The sequence below is a fragment of the Leopardus geoffroyi genome, chromosome D1 (genome assembly GCF_018350155.1).
Source record: "Leopardus geoffroyi isolate Oge1 chromosome D1, O.geoffroyi_Oge1_pat1.0, whole genome shotgun sequence".
Taxonomy (NCBI): domain Eukaryota; kingdom Metazoa; phylum Chordata; class Mammalia; order Carnivora; family Felidae; genus Leopardus; species Leopardus geoffroyi.
This window is the reverse complement of record NC_059329.1, coordinates 97,878,072-97,896,756: the sequence shown is the minus strand read 5'-3', so window position 1 is coordinate 97,896,756 and position 18,685 is coordinate 97,878,072. Positions and strand designations below refer to the sequence as shown.

The 18,685-nt window shown below is 55.0% G+C and overlaps 1 long non-coding RNA gene across 7 annotated transcripts in view; it reads right to left on the bottom strand.

The window, feature by feature from the left end:
* Positions 1–334: 334 nt before the first annotated feature.
* The window catches only part of LOC123601635, a 95,765-nt gene continuing 77,414 nt past the window's right edge, over positions 335–18,685 (bottom strand). For 2 of the 7 annotated variants that reach the window (XR_006714208.1, XR_006714207.1), the window contains exons 3-6: positions 12,452–12,558; positions 9,605–9,722; positions 9,126–9,431; positions 1,356–5,849 (exon numbers count right to left, since the gene is read on the bottom strand). This is a non-coding gene — a long non-coding RNA (uncharacterized LOC123601635). Of the gene's footprint in view, positions 613–1,355; positions 5,850–9,125; positions 9,432–9,604; positions 9,723–12,451; positions 12,559–18,685 lie in introns of those variants that run through there. The other 5 variants (XR_006714211.1, XR_006714210.1, XR_006714213.1 and 2 more) reach the window with 5 other exon arrangements.

Sequence of the window (18,685 nt, the reverse complement as noted above, 5' to 3'; positions counted from 1 at the left end):
CTCTCCCTCTCATGAGACTCAGGTGCCATATGTTCCTTGAAAACTCCCCCTCACTGCACCCAAACGTAACCACCCGTAACATGTCCCTCACGCTTTTATGTAGCACCCACTCCGACCTTGCCTACTGGCATGAGCCGCTGTGACATGTCTGTCCCTCATTAGTCTCTGAGCATTAAAACATTCTTTTTTTCATGTTTATTTCTTTACTTTGAGAGACAGAGGGCGTGTAAGCACGTGCGTGCATGGCGAGCACCCAAGAGGGGGAGGGGCAGAGAGCGAGGGCGACAGGAGAATCCCGAGCAGGCTCCACACTCCACACCGTCAGCCCGGAGCCCCACATGGGGCTCGATCTCACGAACAGCGAGATCATGACCGGAGCCGAAATCAAGAGTTGGACATCTCACTGACTGAGCCACCCAGGCGCCCCAGTCTTTGAGCATTTTGAAGGCCAGGCTTGTGGCGTCCTGTCCGTCTTAGGCAATCCCTAAGCCAATGCCGGACGTGAGTGAGGACCACCTGTGGGCCGGGGGGACCCAAAGGCATTCCTGCTGATGCTTCGGGGAGCCTCATCAGGCGCCGGTGCCATCATCCTTTGGTTTACTAATAAGGAAACTGAGGCAGACAAGTTTGCCTTAGGCCCCCTTCCTAGGCAGTGGAAGGAAAGGCTCTGGACCGGGGGTGTCTGGGCTCTGAAATCCGTGTTTTGCCCACCCCCTAGGGGATCCAAGAAATATTTGAAACTTGGACCAATGGATGAATGAATGAAACAGAGATGGCCGGACCTTGGGGAAGTCACTCCCTTTCCCCCGAGCAGAAAGCAGGCGCTCAGGGAAGGTTGCTTTCCTGCCTTTCCCGATCTCCTCTCACGCCCGATCTTTGGACATGATCCGCTTTCCTGGGCCGGTGGTGAATCCCCTCTGGAACCCAGCCTGGCGGCAGGGGCCTCCCCAGGGGGGAGCAGGGACCCACGTGGCTGGGACAGATGCGGTGTGGGGGGCCCCCAGCCTGCAGGGGGGTGCACCCGGCTGCCGTGACAGCCTTGGGAGCCAGCGAGACGAGCGTCTCAAGGTGTCTGCTCCAGCCCCCAGCATGGGAGAGACGCCCGTTACAACTACTTACAGCCTGTCTGCCTGGAAGCAGGGGGTCAGAGAACGTGGATGGTTAAAAGGGTGTCTTGCCCCGAGGCCCCAAAGCGCCTGCTCACAGGGCCCAGGTCACCCTGTGGAATGTCTCCCTTCGTGACGGAGACCGTGATAGAAGCGATGTGAGTATGTGAGATTCTGACACGGATGTCATTCAGGCCTCAAAATACCCTGCCGCCAGCTGTAAGGAGGTGGGCAATCCAGACCGAGAAACGGATTTGGTCTTTCATTTATTCGTTCCTTCGCGTTTTCCCCCCGCTAAAATATTCTGCCCCGAAATCTTTGCGTGGCTCCTTGTCAAGATTCAGGTCTCAGCCCAACGGTCACCTCCTCAGAGAGGCTACGCTGACCGCCCTTCCCGATGGAGCCCCTCTCCTTCCATCCTGCCCGGAGGCCGTAACATCTTGGCGTTTCATTTCGCCATCGCACTTCCCAGTAACCGAGGCCCCCTCTCGTTTATCTGTTTGTTTACTGGTTCGGGGTCCGCCGTGCCTCCAGGGCATAAAATCCTTGAGAGGAGAGATCTTGCCTTCTTGTTCACTGTTCTGTCCCCCAGTGCCCGGCACCGTGCCTGGTCCATGGTGGCCCCTCATCCACCCACCATTTGCCAAGAGCCCCCCCCCTCCCCCCAGTCGTCAGACCGGCGCTGGGGCTCAACCGTGGCCCGAGTGCCGCCCCCAGGGGAGTCTGGAGAACGAGGGTAGGGGGTGTGTATTACCCATGCATTTCTGATGCTCTGACATCTGGGGCCTTTGTGACCCTGGAGGGACGACCCCGCCCTGGGCTGGCCAGTTCCTTGAGAGCGCAAACCACTGGCCTGTGAGTGTGCCTGTTAGGGGCAACCCAAACAGAGACATATTACAGCCACCTCATTTATCCCTCATATCTGGGCCGCTACCCACCTGTCCTAATCACCCCGGGGCCAGATACCAGACAACTAGCGACAGTTCCTGGGCCCCAGAGCCCAATGAAATTACTCAAACTCGCCTGCTTACCTGCCCACCCACTCTTCCCTGCGGAAACCACAATACAGGGTCTTGCCCCTACGCTTCCCTCCCACTCGCGCTGCGTCCTGACCCGCCTGCTGCTTCCCTGCGTGGCTCCCCATGATGTGACGGTCCCCTCCTCGTGGGATCTGCGGGCGGCAGACTATGCCCCGATCTGCTGGCCTCACCATACCTGGATAACAGTGAAACCTACATGTGGCAACAGGCCACGGGGGTGAAGGCAGGCCCACGGGGCCAAGGTGATGCGGGGGCAGGACCCAAAAGTAGTGGCTGCGGGCCTGCGTGCAGGGTGACCCGTGTCCCACCCCCCCCCCCTTCCCTGACTCCTCTCACTCAGCTCCAGTCCCGGCCCGCCCCAGCCATCAGCACCCCCACCCGGCTCTTTGCTGAATCACGGAAACAGCTGCTGTTTGGGCTGCGGCCCCTCGACTGAGTCGCACTGCCCCATATTGCCCCCTGTCCCACTCTCCCCGCCTCCTGCACCCGCGGGTGGGGCTCCATGGGCCTGATTTCGAGGCTGGCGGGATCATCGCTGCACGTGGCGCCCACGAGTCCAAACCCCTGGGGATTCGGACTCCACCGCCAGTTTCTTAACGGAGACTGAAGTGGTGATGGAGTGAGGAGCAGGGCCGTGCAGTAGGGGTGACAGGTGCAGACGTGGGCCCTTCTGGGTCCCCAGAGGCCTCATAGGCTTATCTGTCTTCCCCTCCTGTTGTCTCCTCATGGACCTGGCCTGAGAGCTAGGAAGAAAGACAGGGTCCCCCTTGCGCTGGCCTGGAGGGAACACGGGTGCATGGAAGGAGGCCCTCCCGTGCCCAGGGCCGAGTGCCTTCGGGCCAAGGTCAGGATGGCTAAGGAAATGGACCAGACCCTTGACCTTCTGCAGCCGTGGCCTGAAAGAAAATAACACAGGCTGTCCGGGGAGATGGCCCGTGGCCACGGACATCCACGGCGCATTTGTTCCATTTCTTCATCCACCCGTTCAACCACCATGTTTCCAGGACCTACTGGGAGTCGGTCACGTTCTGGGCGCCAGACCTGCAGCCGCGCACAGAGCGCCCCGAATCTCCGTCATCGGGGTGTCCAACTTCTGTCAGGGGAGACGGCCGTAAGGGAACAAGGAACTAAACATAATGTCTGTCAGCGATGCCTATTAGGGAGCAAAGTGAGCAGGTCTGAAAGCAGGAAGCACCGGGCAAACAGAAGGGAAGGCGAGGAGGGTGCATCAGATGTGACAGGGCATAGAAGGGACACAGCGGGTCCCACCTCGAGACAAGGGGGCTGGGGTCGCTCTACAACAGCCCGACCTGTCGCACCGAGCCAAGCCCGCCAGGGCCCAGCCGAGGGCAGCGGCCGTGTGGTCATCACTCAGATGGTTCGAGGAGGCGGGGGAGCCCTGTGCGCCAAGATGGCCGGTACCTCGCGTTCCATAAGCCCCGTCTACGTGTGCCGGGCGCGGTGCTAAGGGCTTTGCTTGTACCGTCCGGTGTTCCACGAGAAAGATGCTCGATTACCCCCTTTCACGGGGGAAAACACTGAGGCTTCCTTGCTCCAGATGAAGCAGCTAATAGGAGAGACTGGAATTAGAGCTGCACCTGTCTGATGTCAGAGCCCGTCTTAACCTCGTCTTGCTGCTGGGTAGGGTCGTGGGTGACAAGGCTGCAGAGACCGAGGAGAGGTCTTGGGCTGGGCCGAAGCCCACATTTGGCGGAGGAGGCCACTCTGAGCTCGAAGGACCCCTGCCTTGGGTGTCTGGAGCGCCGGATCCTGGGCCCCGCTCTGCCTCAAACTCACTCCCCAGCCCAGGCCCAGCCCTGGGGCGGTAGGGTCCTTGTCTGCGGCCTTCCTTTCACGCGGTCACGAGGACCAGATGAGATCAGGTGGGAGAGGACCCTTGCACAGCTCACACGGCGGCTCAAATGTCCCTTCCTCAGAGAAGCCCTCCCTGACCACCCACCTACCTACAGCATCCCCAGCTCTGTCCCCACCTCTGCTTGACTTTTGCCTTTGCTCCTATTACCGTGTGGCATGTTACGGATACTTTTTGCTCGCTGGCTCGTTTCCTTTTTCTCTCTCTCCACTCCGTCACCTGCCACTTGCCCCGGCCTCACAGCATACCTCCAACAATCGGAAATGTCTGTATTGCTCCTAAACTCACCGCTCCCTTACGCCTCTGTGCGTTCGTTGCTGCCGTTCCCTCGCTACAGAGCAACCTTTCCATCCTTCTGAACCTTCTCCTGGCTTATCAGGTGTCCCTTCCTGTGGGTTCCCCGTCATCCCTTGGTGCACCTGGGGTACCTTGGACTGCCCCAGAAACCGCACCCTCCAGGCAGCATGAAAACCGGACATTTGCCGGTGATGGCCCGCGGGCTTGTGCATTTCTTCATCGCTGAGCCGATGCCTGCACCAGAAGGTGAGCGGTCAGCGAGGGGCACAGAACGGCTCACGGCAGGATAAGCCGTCATAACAAAACAACACGGGCCCCCAGCCTGGGCCGTCTCAGTGGTCATGGATGGCCGCGGGGACTCCGGGCCCTCGATTCCAGCCGTTGGGGAGAGATCTGGACCGCAGGATGGGTGCATTCTTTCCCGATGTGGATCGCATCCCAAACAAAGCTGCTTCTCTTGGCCGTGGCTCCGTGTGGATCAGCCACTCGCTAAGATTCTGTCTGAGAAGGGTCTGGGGTCTTGTAAACCACGTGGTAGTCCGTGGGCGGTGGATGAAGAATGAGACGGCGAGAGATCGCCGGTCAAGACAACGAGGTCCGAGAAGACAGTGAATAAATGGGCAAAGTCTCAGAAACCCTGGCTCAGGAGAGAGAGAGAGAGCAAAGGCCCGGGTAGGAGAGCCTGTTGCCCATCTTCCCCTAGTCACCCAGCGGCCGTGTGACCTTGGAAGAGTGACTTCATTTCTCTGGGATTCAGAGTTGACTTTTAAAGCTTCAAAGAAAGCATCTGTAAACTAGACTTTGTCTCACAGGAATGCTGGGTTGGGAAGGATTCTGAGGTAGACACGGAGCTTCATGGGACATTACCATGATGCATTGGTAACGTCTGTCTTGCGCATCGTCAGGAAGGTGTGTGTCGTTTCTGGCCCAGGGCCTCTTTCATAGTCTGACATTTCATAACTCTATGGCTCCAAAGAGCTAAAGGTGGAGAGTGTGCGTGTGTCGAGGAAGGAGGGTTAGAAGAGATAAGAAAAGTAGGTTCCGAAACTTGGGTCAGACCCATGGAGAGCTCCAAAATAAATGGAGAGCTCCAAAATAAATGGAGAGGCTTAGCAGCTTTGGTGCCCACAGAAAGCACACCCCAGGATATTGGTTTGTTTCCTGAGACGGGGTCTAAGACCCACTCCCCGCAAAGTATGGCACCTTGGCATACTGAGTATTTTACACTGAAGGAGTCTGAGAATATGGCAGGTCAGAAGGCTAAGTCGGAGCACCGGCCCCTCCACCCTTCTTTCGTGAAGCAGACCATGTGAGTGGCGCCCTCTTTAGACCTGGAGGAGAGGAACGTCCTCATCTCTGAAGACCAGGGAATCACCCAGAAGAACGCTCACAAACAGCCTTCTCTGGATGCCCGCAGTTTACAACACGTACCTCACGGTATCACGTTCCTCCACAGCTGTCCGCTCCTCATCAAACGTCATGCAAACATACACGGGTCCGTTCCTCTGGGACTTCGCTTCCTTGTGGAGGCTCCTGTGTCACAGAAAACGTACACTAAATAAGTTTGCGCGGTCTTCTCCTGTTCATCTATCTTTGTCAATTTAATTTTCAGATCCAGGCAGGGACCCTAAGAGGGTCAAGGAGAACTGTTTCCTCCCCTACAAATGTAGATGGTAAGGTTAAATGCCGTTTCGTGAACTTTTGTTTCAGTTACATATGTATATGTGAAGAAGGTCATAATTGATTAAAAAAAATTTTTTTTTAATGTTTATTTCTGAGACAGAGAGAGACAGAGCATGAGCGAGGGAGGGGCAGAGAGAGAGGGAGACGCAGAATCTGAAGCAGGCTCCAGGCTCCGAGCGGTCAGCACAGAGCCCGACGCGGGGCTCGAACTCGTCAACTGTGAGATCACGACCTGAGCCAAAGCTGGACGCTCAACCGACTGAGTCACCCAGGCACCCCAGGTCATAATTGATTCTGAACTGTAGCTCATGGTCCAGACATTTGAGAGACTGTGAAGGAGTCGAGTGACCAAATATGCTTTGTGCAGGACAGTCCTGGTTCAAATCCATCATTCTGGCATAATTATAAAACACCTCCCTTCACCCATGTGGTGATTTAAAAATATGTCAGCACGCCTTTTTTGGATACTCTTTCCTTCAAAATGCGAGGCCTAATTCTCCTCTCTTTGAGTGTGGGTAAGACTTAGCGACTGGTTTCTAGTGAATAAAATATGGTGGAAGTGGCAAGATGTCACTTTTAGGACTATGTCATAAAGATACTGTGGCCTCTTCCTTGCACTTTCTTGGATCACTCATACTGGCGAAAGTCTGCTGCCACATCGTAAGGAACGTCAAACACACCTACAGAGGCCCACGTGGTAAGAAACTGAGGCTTCCTACCAACAGCCACGTCAGCCATCTTGGAAATGCATCCTCCAGCCCAGCCAAGCCTTCAGATGACAGCAGCCTGGCCAACATCTTGGGTGCAACTTCCGGAGAGACCCTAACCCACACCCTCCCGGCTAAGCCACTCCCCAACGTCTCACGTGCAGAAACTGTGAGAGCCAATTCCTTGTGGTCTTACGTTTTAGGGTAATTTGTTACCCAGCACTTGATAACTGATACACTCTCCAAGTTATCTCCTTTGGCTGAAAATCATATGGTCACTCCATATAGCAAAGACTTCCAGGATCCTGTGGAGGGTCCCAGGATCAGGCAGAAGAGAAAAATCGCAAGGAGACTGCAGAGGGGCGAAGCTCCTTGGTTTACCAAAAAGGTAGGGAAGATAGAAGGGTGGATTCTGATCACCACAAAAAAGGTTTAGACTGGCCGACTAGACAGAAAGTCCAGAGCATCTGGAAAAGAACATGGCATGATCCAAGGGCCAGACGGGCCTCATCAAAGTCAGGTGTCCCCTAGTTAAACATTGCCCCCCTTTCACAGGATGACTGGATGGCAGACCGTAGGATACAGAGCACATTGCCCAGCTCAAACCTGTCTAGTAATTTTGCCAAAGACTTGGACGAAGACACAAAAGATGTGTTCATCCAAACCTCGAAAGCACAAGTTATTCTGATACAGCTGATTTATGATCCAAAGCTCTCTTCCCAGGCGGGATGCTGGGCCAAAATCAACAAGAAGAAATTTAACAGTAATCAATGTAAAATCTGGTACTTTCAGAGGAAAAAAAAAAAAAAAAATCAATGGTCCCAAGGAACAAGCCCAGGGTGGGTGGATGGGGCCGGCTTGGCAAAATTCCACTGGAAATGACCCGGTCATTTGTATCTGACCCCTCAAGTCAGCGTGAGCACAGACAATGTGATGTGGCTGCTAAAACCGTGGACCGTTCCTAGCTTAATGGGGGCCCTGGGAGTGGGGCGAGTTCCCTTCTGTGGCGCTGTGGGTTCAAATCTGGACCCCGCACTTGATAGGCACAGTGTCCAGAGGGGAGGTCCAGGAGGGGACAGCAGGACCTAATGTCCTTGTGTGGGGACTACAGGGGAACTATCCGGGAAGCAGCGTGGGACAGGACAGGAAGCCGGGCAGGGACAACCGGGCTGTCGTGGGCCATCTGGGGCCGGACCTGGGAGGAGGGAGGAGCCAAGTCCAGTGGGTAGAAGGGATGGGGTGGCGGGTTTGGGGTTGCTGAGGGGAGGGGAGTTCCTCTGTGGGTGCTTGGGCGGTGGCCACAGCTTAAGCTTCCATCACGGGGGGGGGGGGGGGGGGGGGGAGTGAGTAGAAGCCAGGTGGCCCTCAGTCTGGTCCGAGTGGGAGACTGGACCACAGGAGCCCAGAGTCCCTCCCCTCCTCTGTCCAGACTCAGCCTTGGTTTCCACGGGGGCCTTCCCCATGGTAAGAGATGCTCTTTGGTCAGGCCGGGGGCAGGACGGGCAGAAGGGACAAGGGCAGAGAGGCAGGCAGAATCTGCCCGGGCCATGCTACGGGGCTTCGTGGACACCACACTCACAGAGCGGACGTCAACTCCTGCAGGCGTGCATCACACGGGCCACCGAGTGAGAGGGAGGGAGAAGCTGGGGAACCAGGCGGGCCCACGTGTCGCCCCCGCCCCCCCGGCTCTGCAGGGCTGCAGGGAACACGACCTCCGCACGTGTGCGCACATACGCGTGCACGCACACGCGATCCCGCTCACACGCGTTCACACGTCTGCCTTCACACGAAGGCTCACATACACGGTCACGTGTGTTCCCACTTCACTCATCTGCCTGCGCACGGGCTCAACCCCCCGCAAGGGTGTGAGCGAAGCAGGACCAAGCAGAAGGAGGAATTGAGCCGGAGGGCGTCACGACCGCGGCCGCGCCATCCCCGGGGAGCTCTGAAGCTGGGACGGCCCTCCGGAGAAGTCCAGAATTGAGGTGAAGGGGCTGGGCCTTCCTATCCCCGCGTGGACCCGTCTCTGGGCACCTGTGTGCCAGAGGTGCCTGTCTCCAGCCGAGGGTGGTCCCTAGAGATGGGACTGGCTGGTCGCTGGATGAGTGGTGATCCCAGATTTGGGCAGCATCACGGCGTCTACTCCCCTCCGGCGAACACGCACCTGAACCCACAAGCCTGGCTGGGTTTCTCAGCCTCTCCGGGGGCCTAGCCCTCCCAGGAGGGGAGGAGGCAGAGGGGCCCTGCCAGAAAGGCTGCCTCCCTGCCCAGGGATGGCAGGGGTGGGCGCAGCTCTGGGCGGGACTAAGGAGAGGTCTGGAGCCCCCGGGATGAGTGCGAAAGGCCTGCTTCACCAGTTTCATACCCTCCCCGAAGAAATCTCCACGAACTGATCTCCCTCCGCCCCCATTTTTTATACCTTTGATCTGGCCGTGGAGCCGGGGAATCGCGGAACCAGCTCTCGAAATTGTCTTTGGTAAACTCTTCCCATGACAACTGGCCTCCTTCTCTCTGCTGTCTAATATCTACAGTCTCGGTGTCTCCCGGGCCAACACTCAGCCAAAAATCTCTATTTTCATATCTGGTTGTCCAGGCGAGGTCTGAAGCACAGGGCCTAAATTTGACCACCCAGGCTCCAACGCTCGCTCCGCCCTCACTGGAGGACCTTGGTCCGATTGGACGACCCGTCTTGCGTCACTTGCGTCACTTGCGTCACTTGCCCCAACTGCAAAAGGGAGTAACACGCACTGGAGTACCCTGGTAAGACGCCGCGTAGACCCCCTGGCAGGGTCAGGGCTTCCCAAGCTTCCTGCTGCAGGGCTCCTCCAGCCTTTCCTTAACCACACAGCTCAGAGCTCACGCCCTCCCCCTTCTCCTCCCCTCCCCTCCCCTCCTCACCCCCAGGCTCTGCTCCGCTCCGCTCTGCTCCTGGAATAGATCTCGGCCAACGCTGGCCTTAATTGTGTGTGTTTGATAAATGGCTCTGCTAGATCTCCTCCAGGCGGCAGCTGCAGACCTGAGTCAGGATGGAAAAGCCCACGAGGAAGGTTAGGAGCACAGAGTCCAGGAATGGGCTAAGGATGCAGGGCCCCTGCCCCCTCCAACCCAGGGCGCTGGGGACTGGGGACGGGGCAGCCCGCTCATCACCCCTCTGCAGCCGCTCTTGGGGAGTTAGTAGGAGTGGCAATCTGAGAGAGCCTACAAGGATCCTTGGAGAACTGCCCCCCCACCCCCGACTCTTATTTTCACAAATGAGAACGGTGAGGCCCAGAATGGTTAAGTGACTTGTCCGGGGACACACAGCTGACTTGGGGTGATTTGCAACTTCTTCGAGCCTCGGCTTCCCCATCTATGAAATGGGGACGCTGCAAATTGTAACTGACCTCGCGAGATAGATGTGGGACATACGACAGCGCAGTGTATTGAGCAGAGTGGGGGCACAGGGTAAACTCAATGCTAGCCTTACTGTTCCTGGTCTCAATGGACAAAACATCCAATGCTTGAATGTGAAGATCTAATTGGCTCTATTAGGCGATTCATGAATCAGGCAGCGTCCCACCTAGCAAGTAGAGGGGAGCTCCAAGGAGTTGTATAAAATGGATGGTTTTTAGAGGAAGGTCAGCGGGGCAAGGAAGTTACTAGCAAAAGGAAAGAAGCCATTGTTTCAGGCAAGGTCGCTTTCTGTTAGGGGGAAAAGCAGAGAGGATCTTATCATGCAGATTACCTCATCTGGGCCGAAGGAGGTGGGGGAGATAGCGAGGGCCCTGTGACAGATTACCTCATTGGCAATGCCCAGAAATTTCCCAACTGACTGGTTAAGAACTACATTTCGGGGGGAGGTTGAAACTACAGTTAGGTTAGGTATTAAGCCTGGGTTTGATGACCGGGCCTCCCATAAGTGACTCTATCTTATGCTGGTGGTTTTCTTTTCAACACTAGTCAGGGTTCTTGGGGCTTCCTTATACGGCTGGGCGGTTTGCACACTGCACAAAGGTACTCAGCAGGAATAAGTGGGGCTGAAATGCAGCCTGTATTCACCTCCCCCCTCTCCCCCCCAGCTGTGTACCCTTGGAACTCTTGTCTGTCCCCAGGAGTTGCCATTCTAATTCACCTACCCAGCAGCCCGGTATGCCCTGGCCGTAATTGGAAACGTACAGGGCAGGACTCCAGACTACTTTCAAGTGGAGGCCGCAGTGCCTGAATTCCACCATTTAAGCTTCCCCTTGGGCCCCATGGTCATTCTTGATGTTCCAGAAATCCCACTTAAAGTGAAACATCCTCCGGAACACTAACACCCTAAAAATAATGATGCCTTATCCTCATTTTCATTATCCTGGTCACCATTATTTCAAACCTTGAGTGGAGGGGCCTCCCTGCAGCCAGAGGCAGGAAAAGCCCTCCGGATGGGGCAGCGGAAGGAGCCAGAAGGAGCCGGGAGTGGGGAGCAGGGCGCCGAGGTGTGAGGCAGGCCACGGCAGAGGCCCAGACTTCTGCCTTCCCCATTTTGTTTAAGCCCGACTCCAGCAGGAGGAACAGGCCGACTGGGGCCCCACCAACAGCCACGGCAGCAAAGGCTCTGATTTACAGGGAGCCCTGCTCCAAGGAGCAGTATTAACGCCAGTGATGAAGCTGTAGTCCCAGAAGCAGCTCCACTTTAAGGGGAGTGAGGGACACATTCCACGGGACTGAATCTGCAATGGTGAGATTTCAGACAAGGGAGAGAGGCCTTGGGGAGGAGATTATGGGGCCCCAGGTCCTTCAAATCACACCCCAGAGGTGGCTGTCAGCATCATGGGTACAGAAGGTCTGTCTTGCAGGTGGGCTTCAAATGACACTGCAGAGGTGGGGCGTCTTAGGCCAGAGCCCCCAGGCGCCGACCTGACCCGAGGTTTCCCATGGGAGTGATTTATCAAGCAAGTGCTCCCCCGAGGAAGCCGCCGGGCAGTTGGGACAACAGGAAGGGAAGCTGAAGAAGGCCGGCAAGGATGTGACCTCAGGTCCCATCACAGTGGGGGCAGGGGCAGCTTCAGCTGGCAGGGACATCTGGGGGTGTAAGTGATGCCCCGAGGTAAGGCGGCTGGAACTTTCAGATGCCGAACCCATTAGTCACTAGCAAAGTGCAGCCCAGGGAGGGGCTGCAGGATGTAAATCCCCGGGATTTCCGGTTTCTGGCCTCGCAGCAAAGGGGCAGAGCTGGAGAGCAGGACAGTCCTCAAGAAAAGAGACACGGGCACTGGCTGCAGGAAGGGAGAGCACACACTGAAGCCCAGCACCCACTTCCGGGTCCCCTTGCCCCCATAAAGGGGGTAAAAGGTAACAGGATCAGCGCTGGGCGCCTACAGTATCTGGTGTCTGATGGATGGGGCAAGGGGGGGGGTGGAATCTTAAATGCCCCCACCCCAGCCCCCGTGGAGGAGGAGTCTTCGCTCCAGGAATGAAAAGTTTTCTAATATTCCAGGACCAATTTTCCACTCTCCCCGTGCTCTAGGAAACATGCTCTGTGTCCCACTCTCTCCTTGTTGAAATCCCAAGATCACGGGCAGATGGACAGGTGGGTTCACCCGGAGGGCCTCGATGCTGGGTGGCTCTACCTTAAGCATCCAGGTCCTAGGCTACCATGGCTCTCTAGCTGCTGCTTTCTCTCTCTCTCTCTCTCTCTCTCTCTTTTTGGAATGATTATTGTTTGCAAATGTTACCGAGTAGAGTTGGATTACTAACGTCATTCCAAAAAAAAATCTCACACACCTCAGAAAAGGGGAGCATCACAGACACGCGTGCTGCAACCGATTTTCCGGCTCCCTGGGCCCCCCTGCAGCGAGGGCTGCGGTCTTCACACCAGTTCCCAGGCCAGCCTGGAAAAGAGCAGGATAAATGGAGCTGCTGAAGTTGGTTAAATAACAAAAACTCAACCGAGTACGTTTTAAAGATCTAATTGGCTTTATTAATCGATTCATGAATCCGGCAGCGGCCCATCTAGCAAGTAGAGGGAACAGAAGATGAAAGGTTTTCGGAGGTAGAGAAGGAGCGGAGAAAAGGAAATTGTTAGCAAAGAATCCATGGTTTGAGGCCAGGCAGGTTGCCCTCCTAGAGGGCACAGAACGGGTCTAAACTAAATTTCCTGGTGCTGGCCAGGAAATTCCCACATTGACTGGTTAAAGGTTACATTCCTGGGGGGTTGAAACTGCAGTTAGTTTAGGTATTAAGTCTCGGTTTACCGACTTGGGGTCTTAACCTATGTGACGCCACTTTGGGCCTTCAGTTTTCTTTTTAACAGGGTGAAGGATTGCTCTCCATTTGCCCTGGGACTAAACTGCCCCCAAAGTCCCAACACAGGTGTATTGGGTTGAACGGATCCCCTCCCCTCCGAACCGATGTCAACCCAGCACCTCAGAACGTGACCTTTTTTGAAAACAGGCTCTTTGCCAACGCAGGTGGTTAGGAGGACGTCGTACTGGTTCAAGGTGGGCTCTACATCCAGTATCACTGGTGTCCTCGTAAGAAACGACAGAGGCACACGCAGGAAGAAGCCAAGCGAGGGCGCAGGCAGACTGGGGTGATGTGTCTACAAGCCAGGGTGCGTCGTGAATCGCCAGCACACCCCAGAAGCTGGGAGAGGGCGGTGGTGGGACACTTTCTGCCCCAGGCTCCAGAAGGAACCCATCCCGACAGCACCTGCATTTTGGACTTCTAACCTCCAGGACCGTGAAAGAAAAAGTTCCTGTTGTTTGAGGCCATCCAGTCGATGTTATTTGTCTAGGCAGCCGGAGGAAAGGAAGGTAAGAGGAATAGGAGGGGCGGGGAGGGGTGTCAGCACTCAGCCCCCCAGGAGACTCACGCCTCCAGGCTCCAGGAGGCCCGAGGAAAAGCTCACCCGGGCCCCTCTCCCTGACTGCGGTACCCCTTTGCCCGAGGCCGGAGAGAACTTTATACCCTTTAGATTCCGCCCCCCACCCTCCCCCAGACCCTGAGACACAGGGACCCGTTCGGATCTGCCAGTGCATAGAAGAGTCTAGTTTCTTTTTCTTTTCTTTTTTACATTTATTGATTTTTGAGAGACAGAGAGAGACAGCGTGAGCAGGGGAAGGGCAGAGAGAGAGGGAGACACAGAGTCCGAAGCAGGCTCCAGGCTCCGAGCTGCCAGCACAGAGCCCGATGCGGGGCTCGAACCCACAGATCGTGAGATCATGACCTGAGCTGAAGTTGGACGCTTAACCGACTGAGCCACCCAGGCTCCCCGGAAGACTCTAGTTTCTAACTGGATCTCCTGAGACCCTGGGGGTAGGCTGGGTGTGTGAGTCGGGTTTTCCAAGGAAGCAGAACCAACAGAATGTGCATGTATATACATATATATGTACATATGTATACCTATACTATATAGATATAGGGAGAGAGAGAGGAGATTTATTTTAAGGAATTGGCTCATTTGATTAGGGAGGCTGACAAGTTCAAAAGCTGCAGGATGGGCTGACAGACAGGAGACCCAGGAAAGAGCTGATACTGTGATTCAAGTCTGAAGATCACCCGCTAGGATTCCCTCTTGCTCAGGGGAGGTCAGTCCTCTGTTCTATTCAGACCTTCAACTGATTGGATGAGGCCCACCCATCTTACGGGGAGCATTCTGCTTTCATCGAAGTCCACTGATTTAAATGTTCATCTCACCCAAAAACACCCTCACAGAAACATCCAGAATGTTGTTTTACCGAATAGCTGGGCACTTTGGCCCAGCCAAGTGAGCACATAAAATTAGCCATCACAGTGGGCAAATGTTATGATCTGCCTTCTAGAGAAAGGAAAACTAAGACCCAGAGAGGGCGAGTGATTTACCCAAGGTCACAAAGCAAAGTAGCTGTGATTAGGAGTTATAAAAAGGAGGTTGGGCTGACAATGAAAAAAAAATGGATTCAAATCACATCCCCTCTGGGCCACAGCTTTAAATCTTTGTGGCGTTCCTGCACAGACGCAATGAACAAGGATAAACATACCCCTTGGGATCCGCATTCGTGTGGTACATTTTGCTTTTATGAAATCCCGCAAGGCAGGAAAAACAGAGGCCACCGTGGAACGAACATTGTTTTGTGCCAGCAACCATAGTGGTGACAGTAAATCATCTCAGTGACGCTCTGAAGTGACTATCGTTGCCCCCATTTTCTCGACGAGGAGACTGAGGCTCCGAGCCCTGAGGAAGCTGGCTGAAGCCTCATAGCTAATAGGTTGTCTGCCTGACTCCAGAGTCTGCCCCCTTATCTGTGACCCACTCTCGTCCTCAACACTTCCTAAGCCCGTGCTTTGGGCAGTGAACTGTGTCGTCCAGAGCACGGCTGGGCATGTGACTTCGTCTGGCTCTCAGAGCAGCCCTGTGGGCGAAGAGGAACGGGTTCCATCTTTCAGAGCAGGACCCCAGGCGTGGGGAGGTTAGCTGACTTGTCCAGCCTCCCATAGCTCACCAGTGTCTTGCCCAGAGCGGAACTTGCAGCAGACCTGATGTTGGGGGTAAGAAATCACAGCTCCACCGTGAGCTGGGTGTCTACTGTGTTTGAAATATACATATCATCTTATTTTCTTAAATTTATGTTAAATATTTATTTTTGAGAAAGAGAGAGAGAGAGGTGGCGGGGGTGGAGGGGGGGGGGTGGACAGAGGATCCAAAGTGGGCTGACTGCAGAGAGCCTGATGTGGGGCTTGAACTCATGAACCTTGAGATGGCGACCTGGGCCGAAGTTGGTTGTTTAACTGACTGAGATGCTCGGGCACCCTGTGGCGTATGCAGCATCTTAGTTAACCCTTTCCACGCCATAAATGTAAGAGTTGACACGGATTCAGCATTTTTCTTTTCTAAAAAAAAAAAAAAAATTTTTTTTCATGGTTATGTATTTTTGAGAGAGAGACAGCGTCGAGCAGGGGAGGGCCAGACAGACCGAGACGCAGAATCCGAAGCAGGCTCCAGGCTCTGAGCTGTCAGCACAGAGCCCGATGCGGGGCTCGAACCCACGAACTGTGGGATCAGGACCCGAGCCGAAGTCAGATACTTCACCGACTGAGCCACCCAGGCACCCCGAGGATTCAAGGATTCAGCATTTTGCAGTGTCATTTCACTTAATCCTCCCTACAAGGCCATGAGGTAGGCAAAGGTATGACTCCCATTTTACAGACGAAGAAACTGAGGCCCTCAGAGGTCAAGTAACTTGCCCAAGGTCACACAGCTACCAAGTATATGGCTGGGGTTTTAATGCAGGAAGCCTGACGCCAAAGCCCAGAGCCTCACTCAGTGTCCTGGGACGCGTTCATTCGCTCGTTCCTTCAATAATCTACTCGGTCTTGCTGCCGAGGTGATATGCTTTCTCCTTCTGTTTACCTTTTCTTTCCCCACCATATGGAAGTAGATAAGGGGTAGACCTATACGCTCAGCCTTGAACTCTCTCGATTTGAACCTGTTGGGTCTCCCAGTGGGGGATGACGGTCACCAACAAGCAGACGAAAGCCTTCAGAGAGTGGAAGGGTGAGAACAAAGCAATTGAGGGAGGCCTGAGGACAAGGGAAAGTCCTGTTTGGGGTGGAACCTTTCTGGGCGAAAGTGACAAGGAAGACCCAAGAACAGGGGTAGCTGGGAAAAAGAATATTCCAGGTAAGAGCAAAAGCAAGGGCAAGGGCCCCGGGGTAGGAACGAGGTGTTGTGTTTGATGGGCAGAGTCGTGGCCCGGGTGGAGGAGCCTGGTGAGAAATGAGAAGGCTCCGAGACGGGGCGAGTGAGAAGTCCGAGAGGCCTGGTCGCACAGGGCTGTTGCTTCAGATGTTCTTGGTACCGGCGTCCGTTTCTCCCACCCACCCCCCTTTATGTGGCCAAAGCCTGTTCTCGTTCGGATGCTCCTCTGTCTTCATCCCCAACTCGGGCTGTTTAGTCTAAGACGGAGGTTGGCCAACTTTGAAGGGCCCAGATAGTAAAGATTTGGGGGGTGGAGAGCCATATGGTCCCCGGTGGCCACGCCTCCTCTAAGCTTGTGCCCACACTCTGGAGGCAGAATCCCACCTTAAGAGAAAGACTCCCCTACAGGGCTCTCTGCTCTTCAAAGTACACGAGAACTTAAGAGGTAGGCGCCCAAACCCTGCGGACTGGCGCGAGGGTGGCCGTTAGGCAGCGCACCAACAAGTGGGCAAGCTGGGTTCTCAGCAAACTTTATTCACACAAGGCGAGAGAAGGGTTGCTGGTGCTGATGGGCAAGGGGGTACCTGTAGGAGCAAACCCTTGAGAAGGTGACCACCTGTCCCTTCAGCCCACGCTGTCTCCCTCTGCGCTCCCCCTCTGGGCCAAGCTCTCTCCCGTCTAAGCATCCCCACCGGACACGAGGAACCACAGTGCCCTCCACTTTGGGACACAGGTGACTTCATGCCACACACACTCAACCCCCCTGGAGGCGGAGCTGCTGAGTGGGCCATGCCCACAGGAGCAGGAGGCAAGGGCCTGGGGTCGGCAGGGATTTCCTTCCTTCTTTTTTTTTGTTTTTTATGTTTATATTTATTTCTGAGACAGAGAGAGACAGAGCATGAGCGGGGGAGGGGCAGAAAGAGAGGGAGACACAGAATCCGAAGCGGGCTCCAGGCTCCGAGCTGTCAGCACAGAGCCCGATGCGGGGCTCGAACTCGTCAACCATGAGATCATGACCTGAGCTGTCAGATGCTCAACTGCCTGAGCCACCCAGGCACCCCTTGGAGTGGGGCCAGGGCATCCTCAGGACACGCCCCCCGCCTCTTCCCACCCCACCCACTTTTGGCCTTTTCCCTTTCTGACAAAAGAGAGGCAATGGAGCACGGGCAGAGGGAAGGAAGGAGGAAGGGAGCCCCTCTCCCCGCTCTGGCAGCTCCCGCAGCGAACCTTCCACACATGACAGATGCTTACGGCTTTAGACAATGAAACGGATCATCGCCTTCTATCTTAAGCTGGGGTCATTACCCCTCAATTCTGCAGAGGCGCATCCGAGGCATAATTTTTTGCTGTTTGCATATGAGATCATTTCAATTAAAGAGAATTGGAAACATTTCCCTCCATTTCTTTAGCAAACAGAGCCTTATTGCCTTCCCACCCAAAAAAGCAAAGAAGCCAATATTACGATCTAAAAACAAAAACAAAAATAAAATAACTCTTAAGCAGAGATGGGCGGGCTGTGGGGGGAAAGGACATTTGTACGTATAGGGATTTTATCAGGAAAAACACATCTGTCACCTTCTGCTGTAAGTCACTGAGCAGTGGAACTAATCGAAACCATCTAACACAGTGGGATCACCCTTCTTTGCTCCTTGGTGCTCCTCAGATCGTCTGCCAGTCTGATTTGGTGCCAGGAAGACTATTCCATTTGGTGGAAAGGAAGTGACTCGGGAACTGGCACCACCCCGCCCCCCGGCCCCCGCAGTCGCCGGGTCACAAGAACCACTGGGGTTGATTGCTAAAATACGGAGTGTTACGCTCTGCCCTTGAGAATAGAATCTCCAGGGAAGGGCGCTGGAGAATCAGTATCTTTAACATTTACTCCCGGCAGGTGCAGGGGGGGTTCGGTGTATGATATAAATGATGCGTAGGCAAAGCGGGGAGGTTGCCTGGGTTCTGAGAGGTCAGGAGGAGCCAAAGTCATAAGGCAACAGAGCCCAGAAATCAGCAGATACCTCGAGGTAGGAAAAAAAGTTGAAGGTGAAGACGCCAGGTCATGAAGGGAGAAACAGACCCATAAAGAGAGTAGCTGACTCAGTCGAGTGGAGAGAAGCCTTGGAAGGAAAGCACGCGATGCTAGCCCGTGCAAGAGGGAGCAAAAGCAAGTGTGCCAACCAGAAAGAAGGTGGCGTAATGGTTATCAGCAGGCAAAGTAAAATGCAAGATTAAAAGCACACATCCGTGCAAAGAGGCACGTCAGGCGACGCAGGGCATAGTCTGCAGAGAAGACGTTATGGTCACAGACAACACAGCAGCGAATACAAGGGCCACACGTACTTGAG